This window comes from Moschus berezovskii, chromosome 9 (assembly GCF_049115385.1).
Source record: "Moschus berezovskii isolate FMDL1 chromosome 9, NW_MosBer_1.0, whole genome shotgun sequence".
Classification (NCBI taxonomy): Eukaryota; Metazoa; Chordata; class Mammalia; order Artiodactyla; family Moschidae; genus Moschus; species Moschus berezovskii.
In genome coordinates this window covers 97,521,763-97,538,245 of record NC_142468.1, presented here as the reverse complement: position 1 = coordinate 97,538,245, position 16,483 = coordinate 97,521,763, and the positions used below count along the sequence as shown (strand labels likewise).

General features: G+C 43.6%; 2 pseudogenes; one reads left to right on the top strand and one right to left on the bottom strand.

Moving 5' to 3' along the window:
- Positions 1 to 7,718: 7,718 nt before the first annotated feature.
- On the top strand, positions 7,719 to 9,896 carry LOC129562525 (elongation factor 1-beta pseudogene; annotated as a pseudogene).
- A 5,338-nt stretch (positions 9,897 to 15,234) lies between these two features.
- On the bottom strand, positions 15,235 to 16,115 carry OR6J1 (olfactory receptor family 6 subfamily J member 1; annotated as a pseudogene).
- Positions 16,116 to 16,483: the final 368 nt, after the last annotated feature.

The window sequence follows — 16,483 nt, the reverse complement described above, 5'->3', positions numbered from 1 at the left end:
CGTGGTTTACTCAAATGCCCCTTTGTAAAACTTACACTTGTAGTCACTTGTGTCATGTCTGTCTTTCCTCCCCAGACCACAAGCTGCTTAAGCAAGAAGGGGCATGTCTGGCACCTAGTTCTTGTTCAGTAAATGTTTATTTTGATTGAGCCAAGAGAAGTGAGGTGTGCCAAGTGTCCAAACGTGTTCAAATCATTACCAGCAGTGCCTGCTGTGCTGGCTGACTCCAGCTAGGCCCAGAATTCAGCAGCTCAAAATGGCACTTAATACTGCATGTGCCATTATGAATGAATGAATGGACAAATTAGTAATCTGTATATGATTTAATTACATAATGTAGTTTGGGTATAATTACAAAGCTCAGGTCCATCCCAGGACCTGCATCTTCTCTGTGACTGAAGATTGCTTGATTGCCAGCACCTGCCATATGGAGGCCAGTACAGGGGGATTGGATTTTTTTTTTTTTTTTCAGCCACGTCACATTCCTTGTGAAATCTTAATGCCCTGACCAGGGATCAAACCTGGGGCCCTGGCAGTGGGAGTGCCGAGTCCTAACCACTGGACTGCCAAAGAATTCCCAAGGCAGGTATTTAGAGCTTACTGTGTGCCAAGCACTAGGGCTATGATAATGAAGAAACATGGTCCCTGCCTTCATGGGAAATTACATTCTACGTGGAAACTTGTGTTTAATCAGATGATTACAGCAATCAGTATAAAACTGCAGCTGAGAAGTGTGGCCCCTGAGAGGTTGGGAAGGCATACCTGGAGAGGTGATGACCTCTGAGCCTGAAGGAAGGGCAGTGAAGGGGGTGGGGCGGGTCTGTGGATTAGCAGGGACAATGGCTGGGAGATGAGGCTGGGGAGGTGGGTGGGGATCCGGGCCTCTGGCTGTGAGAAGAATGTCATGTTCATCTAAAAGCAATGGGAAGAAATAACCGAAGTGAAGGTCAGAATCTGGGGGAGTGTGACAGAATCTGAGACTGGAAATGACCACTCTCACTGCTGCTATGTGGAATACTGACTGGTGGAGGATGAGTCCCTGCAGGGGAAGCTTGGAGGCCACTGCAGTGGTCCAGGCCAGAGATGCTGGGAGCTTGGACTTGGCCAGGAACTGGTGGACACATAGAAGATGCAAGATATGTTTAAGACGTAAAGTCAAAAGGACTTGATGTCAACAGAGTGCTGCTACCATCCCCTTGGAGAAAAGGCCAAGTGAGACAGTAGTCAGCAAACCTGCTCACATCACAAAACAACTTGGGATACTTTTTAAAATATAGATTCCCAGACTGTATACCCCAGAGTTTGACTCAGTCTACCTGTGCGGAGTTAGACTGTGACATCTGCATTTAAACACATGCCCTGGGAGATTCTGATGCCCACTGTCTGCAGGCACTGATCTAAGGGATTTTGTGTCTCTGACCCTTGACACAGAAGATCCACATGGAGAAGTGGGTCCTATGGCCCTGAAAGTCCATCCCCTGTTTGCTCCAGAACCACTTCTCTTTGGGAGGCTGCATAACATACTGACCTGATTTTCCAACACAGTGCAAACACATTGCTCAGAAGCAGGTACAAGAAGGATCTGAGGGTACAAATGAACCTATTTACAAAACAGAAATAGAGTCACAGAGGTAGAAAACAAACTTAGGGCTACCAGGGGAGAAAAGAGGGAGGGGATAAATTGGGAGATTGTAATTGATATATAAAATAGATTGACTAATGTATAGTTATACACTAGTTATACAGGAAACTCTTCTCAATACTCTGTAATAACCTGTATGGGAAAAGAATCTAAAAAAAATGGATACATGTATATGTATAACTGATTGACTTTGCTGTACAACAGAAAGTAACACATTGTAAATCAACGATACTCCAGTTAAAAAAAATTTTTTTAAGTCTCAGGAAGGTCACTCAGAGTGCCCTGTTTACACTACCACACCCAGCACATGAACGCATGCCAGCGTGTACACACACACACACTCTATCTGATTGGGGCCTTCCTAACCTTCCCACAGCAGGGACTAAGAAATCACTACGAACATACCACCCAATCGGCACCTTTCCTGGTGGGATCTAAGGATTTGTGGTTACAGTTCACGCTATAAATTCAGGCTCCTCACAGGCCTAGCAGTTTATAAGGAGACCTTCCACAGATAGACATTTAGGACTGTGACTAACTCCAGACTCAGAAGGTCTTGCACTGGTCGGTGGCTAGCAGGAAATGTGCTAAATATAACTTCCTCCTCAGGGATAGACACCAAAATATGTGTGCTAAAAATGCAGCCTGATTTCATTGCCAAAAGGGTGGTGAAATTTTGATGAATACCTCTCTCCACTCTGGCATGTCATACCGAAAGCCCACAGCTGCAGGTACAGTTTGTAACCAGATAGAAAATAATCCCGCTGACTGATAATAATGTGCAATAATTGGTGCAAAACGTCACTTTTCTCATCATGTGGCCTATCAGTTCACACTGAATCCTCCTTAGATGGGGTCCAGAGGGTCCTTTCCCTCTGAGCTCCACCCTCTCTACCAGGGTCCTGGTCGATCTCTAACTCTCTTTTTTAAAATATTTATTTGCCGTGTCAGGTCTTAATTTTAGTACATGGGCTTCTCTTCAGTTATGGCAGTGCATGGGCTTAGTTGCCCCACAGCATGTGGGATCCTAGTTCCCTGACCAAGGATCAGGCCCACATCCCCTGCATTGCAAGGTAGACTCTCACCACTAGACCACCGGGGAAGTCCCCAGGGTCCTGGTCTAGAGGAAAGAAGCAAGTGAGGCACCTGAGATTTTTGAGGGTCAGTCCCAACACCATCCAGGGGAAATAGCTCAAGACAGACCATTTCTTCATTTGCTCATGTTGACTGTTTTCCATAGCATAAGTTCACCATTGCTATACCAGAGAAGTCTTTACCTTTATCCTACTAAATACCACTCTTCACTGGGGTTGAGGAGGAAAGACAATCCTAGCTTGACACTTGTAAGTATAATGAATTCCTAGATTAAGGAGGCTCCATTGATGCCAACAGATGCACAGAGCCCTCCTCCAGCCCAGGAAGACAAGACCCCAGTCTGTTGGTTGGTGATTCTGTAAAGGGGTAGGAGGAACGCTCTGCAAACCTGACCTTGCTAATGATACTCCTTCCTCCAGTGTGTTCTGAGGCCTGATGTGGAATCTGTTATAATTGGGCAATCTCGTATTTGAGTTGATACATGTGATAATAAGTTATACAACCTTAAGAAGCCTGGGACAAAGACAACTCTGAAGGACGTAGGATTGTGGATGGTATTTGCATCTCTGTGTGAAGAGTCTGACTTTGGAAAAGAAAGAGTACAAGGCTGACACCTGATAATTGACATGGGGCCAGAGAACAGGATTTGGGGGAGGGCTTATGACTTATAACAAAGATTTATGGACCTCTGGTAAATTATATGGTAACTAAAAAAATGGGCGCCATGTACTTCCCAAAATTTTCAAGGAAAGAGAAAAGTGTCCAAATAAACCTGCCTAAATATGTATTACAGGGACTTCCTTGGTGGTCCAGTGGCTAGGACTCTGGGCTCCCAATGCAGGGGACTAGGGTTCAATCCCTGTCAAGGAACTAGATCCTACATGCCGCAACTAAGAGTTCACATGACTCAACTAAAGATCCCAGCCTGAGGGCTGCAACTAAGACGTGTGTGTGTGTGTGTGTGTTCAGTCACTCAGTCATGTCCGACTCTTTGTGACCCATAGACTGTAGCCCACCAGCCTCCTCTGCCCATCGAGTTTTCCAGGCAAGAATTCTGGAGTGGGTTGCCCTTTCCTTCTCCAGGAGATCTTCCCAACCCAAGGATCAAACCTGTGTCTCTTATATCTCCTGCATTGACAGGCAGATTCGTTACCACTGGACCACCTGGGAAGCCAAACTAAGACCTGGGAGAACCAAATAAATGAATTGATATTAAAATGGAGAAACAGACATAGAGAACAGACTTATGGACACAAGGAGAGGGGAGGAGAGGGTGAGATGTATGGAGAGAGTAACATGGAAGCTTACATTACCATGTGTAAAATAGATAACCAGTGGGAATTACTGTATGTCTCAGGGAACTCAAACAGGGGCTCTGCATCAACCTAGAGGAGTGGGATGGGGAGGGAGAAGGGAGGAAGGTTCAAGAGGGAGGGGACTTATGTATAACCATGTCCGATTCATGTTGAGGTTTGATAGAAAACAAAATTCTGTAAAGCAATTATCCTTAATTTAAAAATAAATTAAAAACAAACAAGCAAACAAACAGGTATTACAGTAGTGGTTTCCTGCATGAGTCTGCAGACTGGAGCTGGACAGTGACAAAGGATTTCTGGTCTAAAATGAAATATTTTTTCAATACTTTTTAATTCTGAAATTATATCCTTTCTAACCCTACAAAGATTAAGCTATGTTCTTTTATGAAAAAAAATGATGACATTCTACAATTGTTTGGAATAAGAGGGAATATCATTTCTTTTTTATCAATTTCAAGGGATTTTTCCCCTGTAATTAGTTAATTTTAATAAAATCCTAAAGCCTGGAAGTGCTTCATCAGAGAAGACCAGAATGGGACAGGAACTTGAATCTTTTCAAAGAAGACAAACAGTTGATATAGAACTCATGATTGGAGGATGACCATGGAAAAATAACAGTGTTCAGAGGAAGCAGATCTAATTAAAGATTCAACAGTTAGTGTTTAAGTCCGAAAGGAAATCACAAAACTGTAAGTGAAAGCATTTGGATAACAGGAAAATAATACCTGGCAGGAGTTACAGAATAGATGTTAAGATGAAAGGAAGACATGGAGTGATGATGCTTTTTAAATTCAGGTTGCAAAACTGTTCCAAGGCAAGATGCTAAGGTGCCAGAGGTCCCAGAATCAGGGCATCAACTCCAAGTCTCCCTCTGCTGGAAGCAGAGCACCTAGTATATTCTTGCCCTATTGACAATTTAACTTCCTAGAATGTTTCACATTGAATTATAATTGATATATTATACTAGTTTCAGGTATACAACACAGTGTTGATATTTTTATACATTATATAATTATCACCATGATAAGCCTAGTAACCATCTGTCACCAGCACAGTTATTACAATATTATCGACCTTAGTCCCTGTGCTGTACGTTACATCCCCATGACTTGTTTATTTTAAAACTAGGAGTCTGTGCGTCTTAATCCCATTCACCCGTTTCACCTGCTCCCTCACCCCTGTCCCCTCTGGCTACCACTCCTTTGTTCTCTGGGTCTGGGTCTGAGTGTTTCTATTCTGTCTTTGTCACTTCCTGGAATGTCAAAGAAAGATGGTCAGACATAACTTTTATAGATTTCAAGTCAGATTTCAAAATGTTCCAAGAAAAATTACCTGAGGGGCTCAAAGGGGACAGCTTGTTCTCATGTGTGAAGCTCCAGTATTGTGTTTCCCCAAAGGATCCTGCTGAGGAAAAAAAACAGCCTTCACCAATTAGAAAACTGCACTGGTTGTCTTCTGATGTGATCAAACTATGAGCAGGGACAAATGAGAAATCTCTTACACTAAAAAATGAACCAAACAAGTAAAGCAAGGACACAGTTCATGTGAAAATGTTAAACCAATGTGAAGGTTTTAGTGGACTGAAAAGTCAATTTGAAGTGGTAAAGGATGCTGCTGCTGCTGCTAAGTCGCTTCAGTCGTGTCCGACTCTGTGCGACCTCATAGACGGCAGCCCACCAGGCTCCCCTGTCCCTGGGATTCTCCAGGCAAGAACACTGGAGTGGGTTGCCATTTCCTTCTCCAATGCGTGAAAGTGAAAAGTGAAAGTGAGGTCGCTCAGTCATGTCCAACTGAGTGACCCCATGGACTGCAGCCTACCAGGCTCCTCCATCCATGGGATTTTCTAGGCAAGAGTACTGGAGTGGCTTGCCATCGCCTTCTCCGGGTAAAGGATGAGGCTGCCAAAAAAACTAATGCAATGTTAGGACTCATTCCTTGCGTTCCTAGGTAGATGCGACAGTTCCACTGGACTCTGACCTGAGCAGAAGTTCAGTTCTGGGAAATGTTTCCTTTTTTGTGTGAACAAAACATTTTCATTTTAAAGAAATAAGGAGAAGCGGGACTTTTAAAAAATCATTCAGGTGGTCCAGTGGATGGGATTCTGCCTGCCAATACAGGGGACATCAGTTATATCGGTGGTCCGGGAAGATTCCACATGCCTTGGAGCAACTAAGCCTGTGAGTGCAACTACTGTACTGCAGCCCATGCACATAAAGGCCGAGTACCGCTTACTCCTTGGAAGGAAAGTTATGACCAACCTAGATAGCATATTAAAAAGCAGAGACATTACTTTGCCAACAAAGGTCCGTCTAGTCAAGGCTATGGTTTTTCCCGTGGTCACGTATGGATGTGAGAGTTGGACTGTGAGGAAAGCTGATCGCCGAAGAATTGATGCTTTTGAATTGCGGTGTTGGAGAAGACTCTTGAGAGTCCCTTGGACTGCAAGGAGATCCAACCAGTTCATTCTAAAGAAGATCAGTCCTGTGTGTTCATTGGAAGGACTGATGCTAAAGCTGAAACTGCAATACTTTGGCCACCTCATGCGACGAGTTGACTCACTGGAAAAGACTCTGATGCTGGGAAAGGTTGGGGGCGGGAGGAGAAGGGGACGACAGAGAATGAGATGGCTGGATGGCATCACCGACTCTGTGGACATGAGTTTGAGTGAACTTCGAGAGTTGGTGAGGGACAGGGAGGCCTGGCGTGCTGTGATTCATGGGGTCGCGGAGATTCGGACACGACTGAGTGACTGAACTGAACTGAACCACAACAAGAGAAGCTACCACTATGAGAAGCCCACGAACCGCAACTAGAGAGTAGCCCCCACTCGCCACAACTAGAGAAAGCTCAAGAGCAGCCGCAAAGACCCAGTGCAGCCAAAAATAAATAAATACAGTAATTAATTAAAATACTTTTTAAAAATCATCCATAATTACACTATTTAGAAATAACCGCATTAAACATTTTTAAACACGTATGCATGTATACATGTATTTTTTCTATATCAATAAATATAGAGTATAAAAATGCAGTCACCCTGTAATAAGGAAGAAACTTTTGTATTCTATTACAAGATAACCAGGGCTTCCCTAGTGGCTCAGCAGTAAAAATTCCTGCCTGCAATGCAAGAGATGCAGGTTCAATCGCTGGGTTAGGAAGATCCCCTGGAGAAGAAATGGCAACCCACTCCAGTGTTTTTGCCTGGGAAATCCCACGGACAGAGAAGCCTGACAGGCTACAGTCCATGGGGTTGCAAAGGAGTTGGACACAACTTAGTGACTAAACAACAACTAAGAGTAGGAATTTATGCTAATAAATTTTAGCACCATTAACAATATTCTAGAAATCTCAGTGTCCATAGTTTATAAATGTGACATCTTAAAGTAAATTGTGTAGTTTTGTTGGTATTGACATGGAATGACATTTTAGAATATCAATATGCAGACAATTCATATAATGTCATCCCAGGTTTGTAAAATAAAAGTTTGTGTAAATAAATATGTGCATGTTCTACAAGTGAAACAGGAAGGAAAGGGGCAGGGAACAAGCTTTAAAAGAAAGGCACAGTGGTAGGACATGACAAAAACTGGTTAGAACCACCTTTTTTCCTGTTAGCGCTTGGGGTTGACCGGTTGCTCACCTGTTTTCCTCCGCTGCCTCCCAGTTCTAGATTAGCCATCGCCATGGGTTTTGGAGACTTGAAAAGCCCTGCTGGCCTCCAGGTGCTCAACGACTACTTGGAGGACAAGAGTTCCATCGAGGGGTATGTGCCATCACAAGCAGATGTGGCAGTATTTGAAGCCATCTCTGGCCCATCACCTGCCGACTCGGGCCATGCCCTGCATTGGTATAATCATATCAAATCTTAAGAGAAGGAAAAGGCCAGCCTGCCAGGAGTGAAGAAGGCTTTGGGCAAGTATGGTCCTGTTAATGTGGAAAGAGGAGCTACAGATAGTAAAGATGATGATGACATTGATCTCTTTGGATCTGAGGAGGAGGAGGAAAGTGAAGAAGCCAAGAGGCTAAGAGAAGAACACCTTGCCCAGTATGAGTCAAAGAAAGTCAGAAAACCAGCTCTTGTCTCCAAGTCTTCCATCTTATTAGACATGAAACCTTGGGATGATGAGACTGATATGACAAAACTAGAGGAATGCGTCAGAAGCATTCAAGCAGACGGCTTGGTCTGGGGCTCTTTTAAACTAGTTCCGGTTGGGTATGGCATTAAAAAACTTCAAATACAATGTGTAGTTGAAGACGACAAACTTGGAACAGACATGCTGGAGGAGCAGATCACCGCTTTCAACAAGTATGTACAGTCTATGGACGTGGCTGCATTCAACAAGATCTAAAATCCATCATGGATCAGTTCAATTCAGTTCAGTCGCTCAGTCACGTCCAACTGTTTGCGACCCCATGAACCGCAGCACGCCAGGCCTCCCTGTCCATCACCAACTCCCAGAGTCCACCCAAACTCATGTCCATTGTGTCAGTGATGCCATCCAACCATCTCATCCTCTGTTGTCCCCTTCTCCTCCTGCCCTCAATCTTTCCCAGAATCAGGGTCTTTTCAAATGAGTCAGCTCTTCATGTCAGGTGGCCAAAGTATTGGAGTTTCAGCTTCAACATCAGTCCTTCCGATGAACACCCAGGACTGATCTCCTTTAGAATGGACTGGTTCAGTGCCCTTAAATAAAAGTTTGAAAGACCAAAAAAATTCCAAAAAACTGGTTAGAACCAACGCAGCTCAAGACGAAAGAAGATTCAAATTCCAGTGGACCTTGAGACTCATTATACATTCATTATAATTCATTAGCATGCTAAATGACACACCCACCAGTGTCATGACAGTTCTGAGGCCAATCATGAGAGGCCAAAAAGTGGGCAGTGGCCTAATTCCTGGAAATCTCCCACTTATTAGCCTATGAAATCACCCAACGCATACAAACTAACCACCCCATGTTTTAGGGCCTCTCACCTTCTGACAGTCCACTCTGTCTGTGGAATGTGCTTCTCCTAAGTCCACTCCTTACCTATCACTCTCTCTAACTGAATTCTTTCTGTGACAAGACATCAAGAACCTAAGCTTTATTAAGTCCTAAGACCAAGTGTATGATCTCAGTTAAAAGATGTGGGTTCAAGACCCATCTGAGGTGCACAGTCTCAAAGCACAAATTGCTTAATTAATAATGTCTGCTGCTGAAGAGTAGAATTGGCTGATAAAATTCTCATGGTTTATTTTCAGTACTGGCTGAAATTTTACAATGAATGTGTATTTTTATAGTTAAAAATTAAAGATCAGAAACAAAAAAGCTCTCTAGTCAAAGGTGATCCTCATTTTTATTTATATTCATCTGTCATTATCAGACAGGAATCAGGTGTGCTCACTTTGATTCCCACCTAGCCCAGCACAGGTATTTACCTAATAGTTGACAAAGCTTGGAGAAGCAAAAAGCATTGCAGGAATGGACTCCCAGAGGGCTATGTAAGGTCAAATAGAAGTAAAGTAAGAGGCTGTGAGGTAAAATTCATATTTTATAGCAAGACAAGAAAAATTTAAACAGAAAAATTTCTTCTCTGCCCTTTAGCCTCCTCTCTTCCCCATTGTGCATTCTTTATCTGAATTATGCATCAACCAAACCTCCCCAGTTGGCAGGAATACCTGCTCAAATATAAAAAGCAACATTCTCTTAGAATCAACAGGACATCTTAAAGATAGCATTTCTGGACTTCCCTGGTTGTCCAGTGGTTAAGACTCTGGGTTCCCAATGCAGGGTACATGGGTTCTATCACTGTTCAGGGAAGATCCCACTTGCCATATAGGGAGGTCACACCCCCAAAAGATAACATTTCTTTTTGATCTTATAAGGTGTAACTTGATCTACCATGATGAAGCATGTGTGTGTGTGTGTGTGTGTGTGTGTGTGTGCGCGCGCACGCGCGCGTGTTAGTAGCTCAGTCGTGTCAGACTCTCTGCAACCCAATGGACTGTAGTTTGCCAGACTCCTCTGTCCATGAGATTTCCCAGGCAAGAATTCTGGAGTGGGTTGCCATTCCTTTCTCCAGGGGATCTTCCCAATCCAGGGATTGAACCCAGGTCTCCCGCATTGCAGGCAGATTCTTTGTCATCTGAGCCACCAGGGAAGCCCATAATGAAGTTTAGATCTGGATTACATAAACTGCCAATAATATGTCATTTGATATACAACTCTCTGTCATATGTCATATGCCAAGAAACTCATATGACTGTGTCTTGACTTCTTACTGGTTCAACAAGTCTCAGAGCTTTCTGAGACGCTCCTCCTGGATTATAATCCTCAAAGTCAGCTCAAATAAAAGTTTCCATTCGTTTATTAGATTGACTGATCAATTTTTCACCTACAAGGCTGAATTCTCCCTGTTGAAAATAAGAGAAGAGCTGTCTCTTTCCCTTTTCTGAGACATATACTTTAGAAAACTTGTGAGTTCTGTCTGTTCTTTGAAAGGTACATAAATATTAAAGTATTTTTATATATAAATCTTAAATGTACATAAATCTTTAGTTTTAAATTTTAAATCAGCCTCTGGCCAGATTTGTGACCCAGCAAGTCTTTCTTCAGGACCTTGGAACCATCTCTTTGAAGTAGAATCAAGAAAGATAGCACTCTTTCTCCCAGTCTCCACGGGAGAATAGGAACCTAGCTTGGAGGACATCTCACTCTCAAACTACCTTCTGTTATAAAGATATGAGAAGTTTATTTTCCTCTGGATAAAGCTAATTAGCTAACAGATGGCTATGCAATTACCAGATGAAATTAGGATATTACCTGTGACAAATGTAAGAGGTTTTGACCACACCATTTGTCACCATTTGCGTTCTAGTTCCCTGACCAGTGATGGAACCTGGGCCCCCTGCATCAGAAGCACAGAGCCGTAACCACTGGATCACCAGGGAAGTCCATAGCCCCTATTCTCATTCGAGTGGCCTTTGTTTCCACAGCACTCTACAGAGTTGCCTTAGGTGTGTGTTCCATGAAAAGCACAGGTGTTAATTAAACAAGAGAAGACTCTACACATGGACATCACCAGATGGTCAACATCAAAATCAGATTGATTATATTCTTTGCAGCCAAAGATGGAGAAGCTCTATACAGTTAGCAAAAACAAGACCAGGATCTGACTGTGGCTCAAATCATGAACTCCTTATTGCCAAATTCAGACTTAAATTGAAGAAAGTAGGGAAAACCATTAGACCATTCAGATATGACCTAAATCAAATCCCTTATGATTATACAGTGGAAGTAAGAAATAGATTTAAGGGTCTAGATCTGATAGAGTGCCTGATGAACTCTGGACAGAGGTTTGTGACATTGTACAGGAGACAGGGACCAAGACCATCCCCATGGAAAAGAAATGCAAAAAAAGCAAAATGGCTGTCTGAGGAGGCCTTACAAATAGCTGTGAAAAGAAGAGAATCGAAAAGCAAAGGAGAAAAGGAAAGATATAAGCATCTGAATGCAGAGTTCCAAAGAATAGCAAGGAGAGATAAGAAAGCCTTCCTCAGCGATCAGTGCAAAGAATTAGAGGAAAACAACAGAATAGGAAAAACTAGAGATCTCTTCAAGAAAATTAAAGATATCAAGGGAACATTTCATGCAAAGATGGGCTCCATAAAGGACAGAAATGATATGGACCTAACAGAAGCAGAAGATATTAAGAAGAGGTGGCAAGAAAACACAGAAGAACTGTACAAAAAAGATCTTCACGATGAAAATAATCATGATGGTGTGATCACTCACCTAGAACCAGACATCTTGGAATCTGAAGTCAAGTGGGCCTTAGAGAGCATCACTACGAACAAAGCTAGTGGAGGTGATGGAATTCCAATTGAGCTATTTAAAATCCTGAAAGATGATGCTGTGAAAGTGCTGCACTCAATATGCCAGCAAATTTGGAAAACTCAGCAGTGGCCACAGGACTGGAAAAGGTCAGTCTTCATTCCAATCCCAAAGAAAGGCAATGCCAAAGAATGCTCAAACTACCGCACAATTGCACTCATATCACACACTAGTAAAGTCATGCTCAAAATTCTCCAAGCCAGGCTTCAGCAATATGTGAATCGTGAACTTCCAGATGTTCAAGCAGGTTTTAGAAAAGGCAGAGGCACCAGAGATCAAATTGCCAACATCCGCTGGATCATGGAGAAAGCAAGAGAATTCCAGAAAAACATCTATTTCTGCTTCATTGACTATGCCAAAGCCTTTGACTGTGTGGATCACAATAAACTGTGGAACATTCTGAAAGAGATGGGAATACCAGACCACCTGACCTGCCTCTTGAGAAACCTGTATGCAGGCCAGGAAGCAACAGTTAGAACTGGACATGGAACAACAGACTGGTTCCAAATAGGAAAAGGAGTATGTCAAGGTTGTATATTGTCACCCTGCTTATTTAACTTATATGCAGAGTACATCATGAGGAACGCTGGGCTGGAAGAAGCACAAGCTGGAATCAAGATTGCTGGGAGAAATATCAGTACCCTCAGATATGCAGATGACACCACCCTTATGGCAGAAAGTGAAGAGGAACTCAAAGGCCTCTTGATGAAAGTGAAAGAGGAGAGTGAAAAGGTTGGCTTGAAGCTCAACATTCAGAAAACAAAGATCATGGCATCTAGTCCCATCACTGCATGGGAAATAGATGGGGAAACAGTGGAAACAGTGTCAGACTTTATTTTTGGGGGGGCTCCAAAATCACTTCGGATGCTGATAGCAGCCATGAAATTAAAAGACGCTTACTCCTTGGAAGGAAAGTTATGACCAGCCTAGATAGCATATTAAAAAGCAGAGACATTACTTTGCCAACCAAGGTCTGTCCAGTCAAGGCTATGGTTTTTCCCATGGTCATGTATGGATGTGAGAGTTGGACTGTGAAGAAAGCTGAGCGCCGAAGAATTGATGCTTTTGAAGTGTGGTGCTGGAGAAGACTCTTGAGAGTCCCTTGGACTGCAAGGAGATCCAACCAGTCTATTCCAAAGGAGATCAATCCTGGGTGTTCATTGGAAGGACTGATGCTAAAGCTGAAACTGCAATACTTTGGCCACCTCATGCGACGAGTTGACTCACTGGAAAAGAGTCTGATGCTAGGAGGTATTGGGGGTAGGAGGAGACAGGGACGGCAGAGAATGAGATGGCTGGATGGCATCACCGACTCGATGGACACGAGTTTGAGTGAACTCCGGGAGTTGGTGATGGACAGGGAGGCCTGGCGTGCTGTGGTTCATGGGGTCGCAAAGAGTCGGACACGACTAAGTGACTGAACTGAACTGAACTGAACTAATTCAGGCAAGGTGGATACCACAGTGCTAGAGGTCAAGAAGGACAGGAATGTAAACTTTAGTGTTTCTGGTGACATTGAAAATAATCTGGCTTGCACTGACCTGATCCATAGACCTACATGGTGCCAGTCAAATATCTCAGGCAGTGTTTGGGCACCAAGAATTCAAAAAATTTAGTTAGAAATAGACATCTTTCTAATTCCTCAGAAAGGGGGACGGGTTACACTTGGTGCAGAGAGAGAGCTTTAGTCAAACTGTTTTTAGTCATGAGAAATAATGACCTTCTCAAAAGTGCTCAATAAAGAGGGGTTTGATATATGGGTACTGGCAACCTCATCAAATCCAGGAATAGGAAATAAAACTGTCAGCATCTTGACCTGGGAAGTCATTACAGAGGAGGGCCCTCCACTCTTATGTCTCTGCAACTGAGTTGACTTTCATCCATCTCTTCTCTGTTTTCTATGTTCTCTATTATTCTCTGTGATGGGCAGACTGGGATCCTCATTACTCATCAGCTTGTTGCAATAACTTATAATGGAAAGTGTCTGAAAAAGAATATATAATCATATATACACATATGTGAATATACATGAATATGTGTAACTGAATCACTTTGGTATACACTTGAAACTAACACAAATTGTAAATCAACTACATTTCAATCACACACACACAAAAAAGAAGAGATGTAGGAACCCCTGCCCCCACCAAAGTAATTACTCATCAGCTTGTACCTGCCCCAAATGGCCACTCCAGGCACCAAGTCTACTTGAGCTTCCAAAAGGAACATCACCATTGTCTGGTAAAATCACTACATCTCTTAGTTCAAACTCTCAAAAAAGAAACATTTGTTTGTACAATTTATCTGTCCTAGCCAAGCCACACAGGTCATAGATCACTGGCCAGGCAATGGATTGTGACTTTAGTCAAATTATCCATCCGTGGGTCAGTCCTTGGAAGCTGAGGGAACAGGGCATGTCTCACATAAGAATGCAAGCATGTTGGATGTTATGAACGTGTTCCAGTACAGAAAGCAGTGTTATTAAATAACGTGGACTACATTTATCCACCACAGTCATTACAAATCTCCACTGAGGGAAGACAGTGGGTCACAGGATATGACAGTGGCCTGGAGAATAATGAAGATCATTCCTAGAAAGATTCCTAGAGAAAACAGAAGGAAAGGGCATCCATGGATAAAGAACTAGGAAAGATGTTGCATCAAGTTGATAGAAGACTTGTATTCAGGATCCATGAGGAAAGGGGGTCAAATATGTTGGGACTTCACCAGACACACACAGGCTGTAGACCCTTCTGCAATTCTTGGAATATTTAGTGTTGTCAGAACTTAGATATTATCAAGTCCAGCCCTGATGCACTTAAGAGGAGAGCACTGAGGGCCAGAGTGGCAGATGACACGGTGACACACTTGTGGCCACAGTTAGAGTTAGAACCAAGGCCAGAGTCCAAGTCCCTGACTCCAAGCTCAACTTCTTTCTGCTATAGACCACTCAGGATCCCTCAGCTAGCTCACTCTTTTGCTAAGGCAAGTCCTCTCTTTTCATTTATTCCTTTAATTTTTGCTTTTTGGCCATGCCGCATGGAATATGGGATCTTAATTCCTGGACCAGAGATCATACCCACTCCCCTTGCAGTGGAAGCACAGAGTCTTAACCACTGGATCACCTGGGAAGTCCCTTTCTTTTTCTTTCCTAAAAAATTCCTCTTTTTTAATACTGGGAGTTTTCACAATGGGTACCTGGTAGTGAAGGGGAGGAGGAACTATCCCTCTCCTCTGTGCTCACTGATGGAGGACACGCCTCTCCTCAGCGCTGTCCTCATCCCCTTCCAAACCTGCTCAAACCCAGTCACACATCCCTGAGGACCCTCAACACTGCATCACTCCTCAGAGTATATATGAAGGGGCTGAGGAATGGAGTCATAACACTGCTCAGGACTGGAAGGGACCGTGTTGACCTCCAGATATTCTTTCTGGGAGGGGGTCACATAGATAAACACCATGATGCTGCTGGAAACCACAGCTATGGTCAAGTGGAAGCACAGGTTTGAAGGCCTTCTTTCTTCCACTTGCAGAAGGGACGCTTACTATCGTCAGGATGATGTACATATAGGAAAAGGCCACGAGGACTATGCAGCAGAGGATGACCGTGGAGGAAAGCATAAAATCCATCAGCTCAGTGGCGGTGGCGTCTGCACAGGCTGGGGCCAGCAGAGTCCACTGTCACAGAAGAAGTGGTCAAAGATGGTGGAGTCACAGAAGGGCAGCTGGGAGATGAGGATGGTTGAAAAGAGCACAGATACAAAGCCTCCCACCCAAGAGAACACAACTGTCCTGATGCAGGCAGGGGGCTCATGATGCTGCTGTACCACAGCGGGTAGCAGATGGTGGCGCAGCAGTTTATAGGACATGACTGTCGGCAGGAGAATCTCTACCGTGCCCAGAAGTAGAAATAGGACGGGGTGATACAGCCAGCAAAGGAGATGGTCTTATCACCGGATACTAAGTTGGCCAGTGCTTTGAGGACATGACAGAGGTGAAGAGGATGTCCAGGATGGAGAGGTTGCGCGGGAAGAAGTTCATGGAGGTGTGGAGGCAGGCGTAGGACAGCACCACGGAGATGATGAGCAGGTTTCCCAGGAGCGTCAGCAGGCATGTGGGCAGCAGGAGCACCAGGAACAGCAGCTCCACCTGCCAGCTGAGAGGAAATCCCAGCAAGATAAACTCCATCGGGGCACTCTGCTTCTCCATGGGCCATCCACCAGCTCAGTTCCTCTAATGGGACAAAGGGAAATGATATTTAGGTACGTGTTCACTGTTCGAAATCCCAGGGCTGTCCACTAGAAAAATACACAGAATGCGCTAATCCAGATTAGATTTGTAAACCAAATTTAACCTGGTTTTAAATTATTTGCCCGTGGAGCTGGAAAACGTGAGGGTTCTTTTTGCTTTTTGTTTTGGGAATGATAATGTTCCTTTTTAGTGAGGGTGCCTGCCCTGAGACCTCACTATCACACAGTTCATATGAACTTCCTAAAAAACAACATAGTAATTTCTATCAAAAAACCTTAAAATTGAGCAAATCCTTAGACATCCTA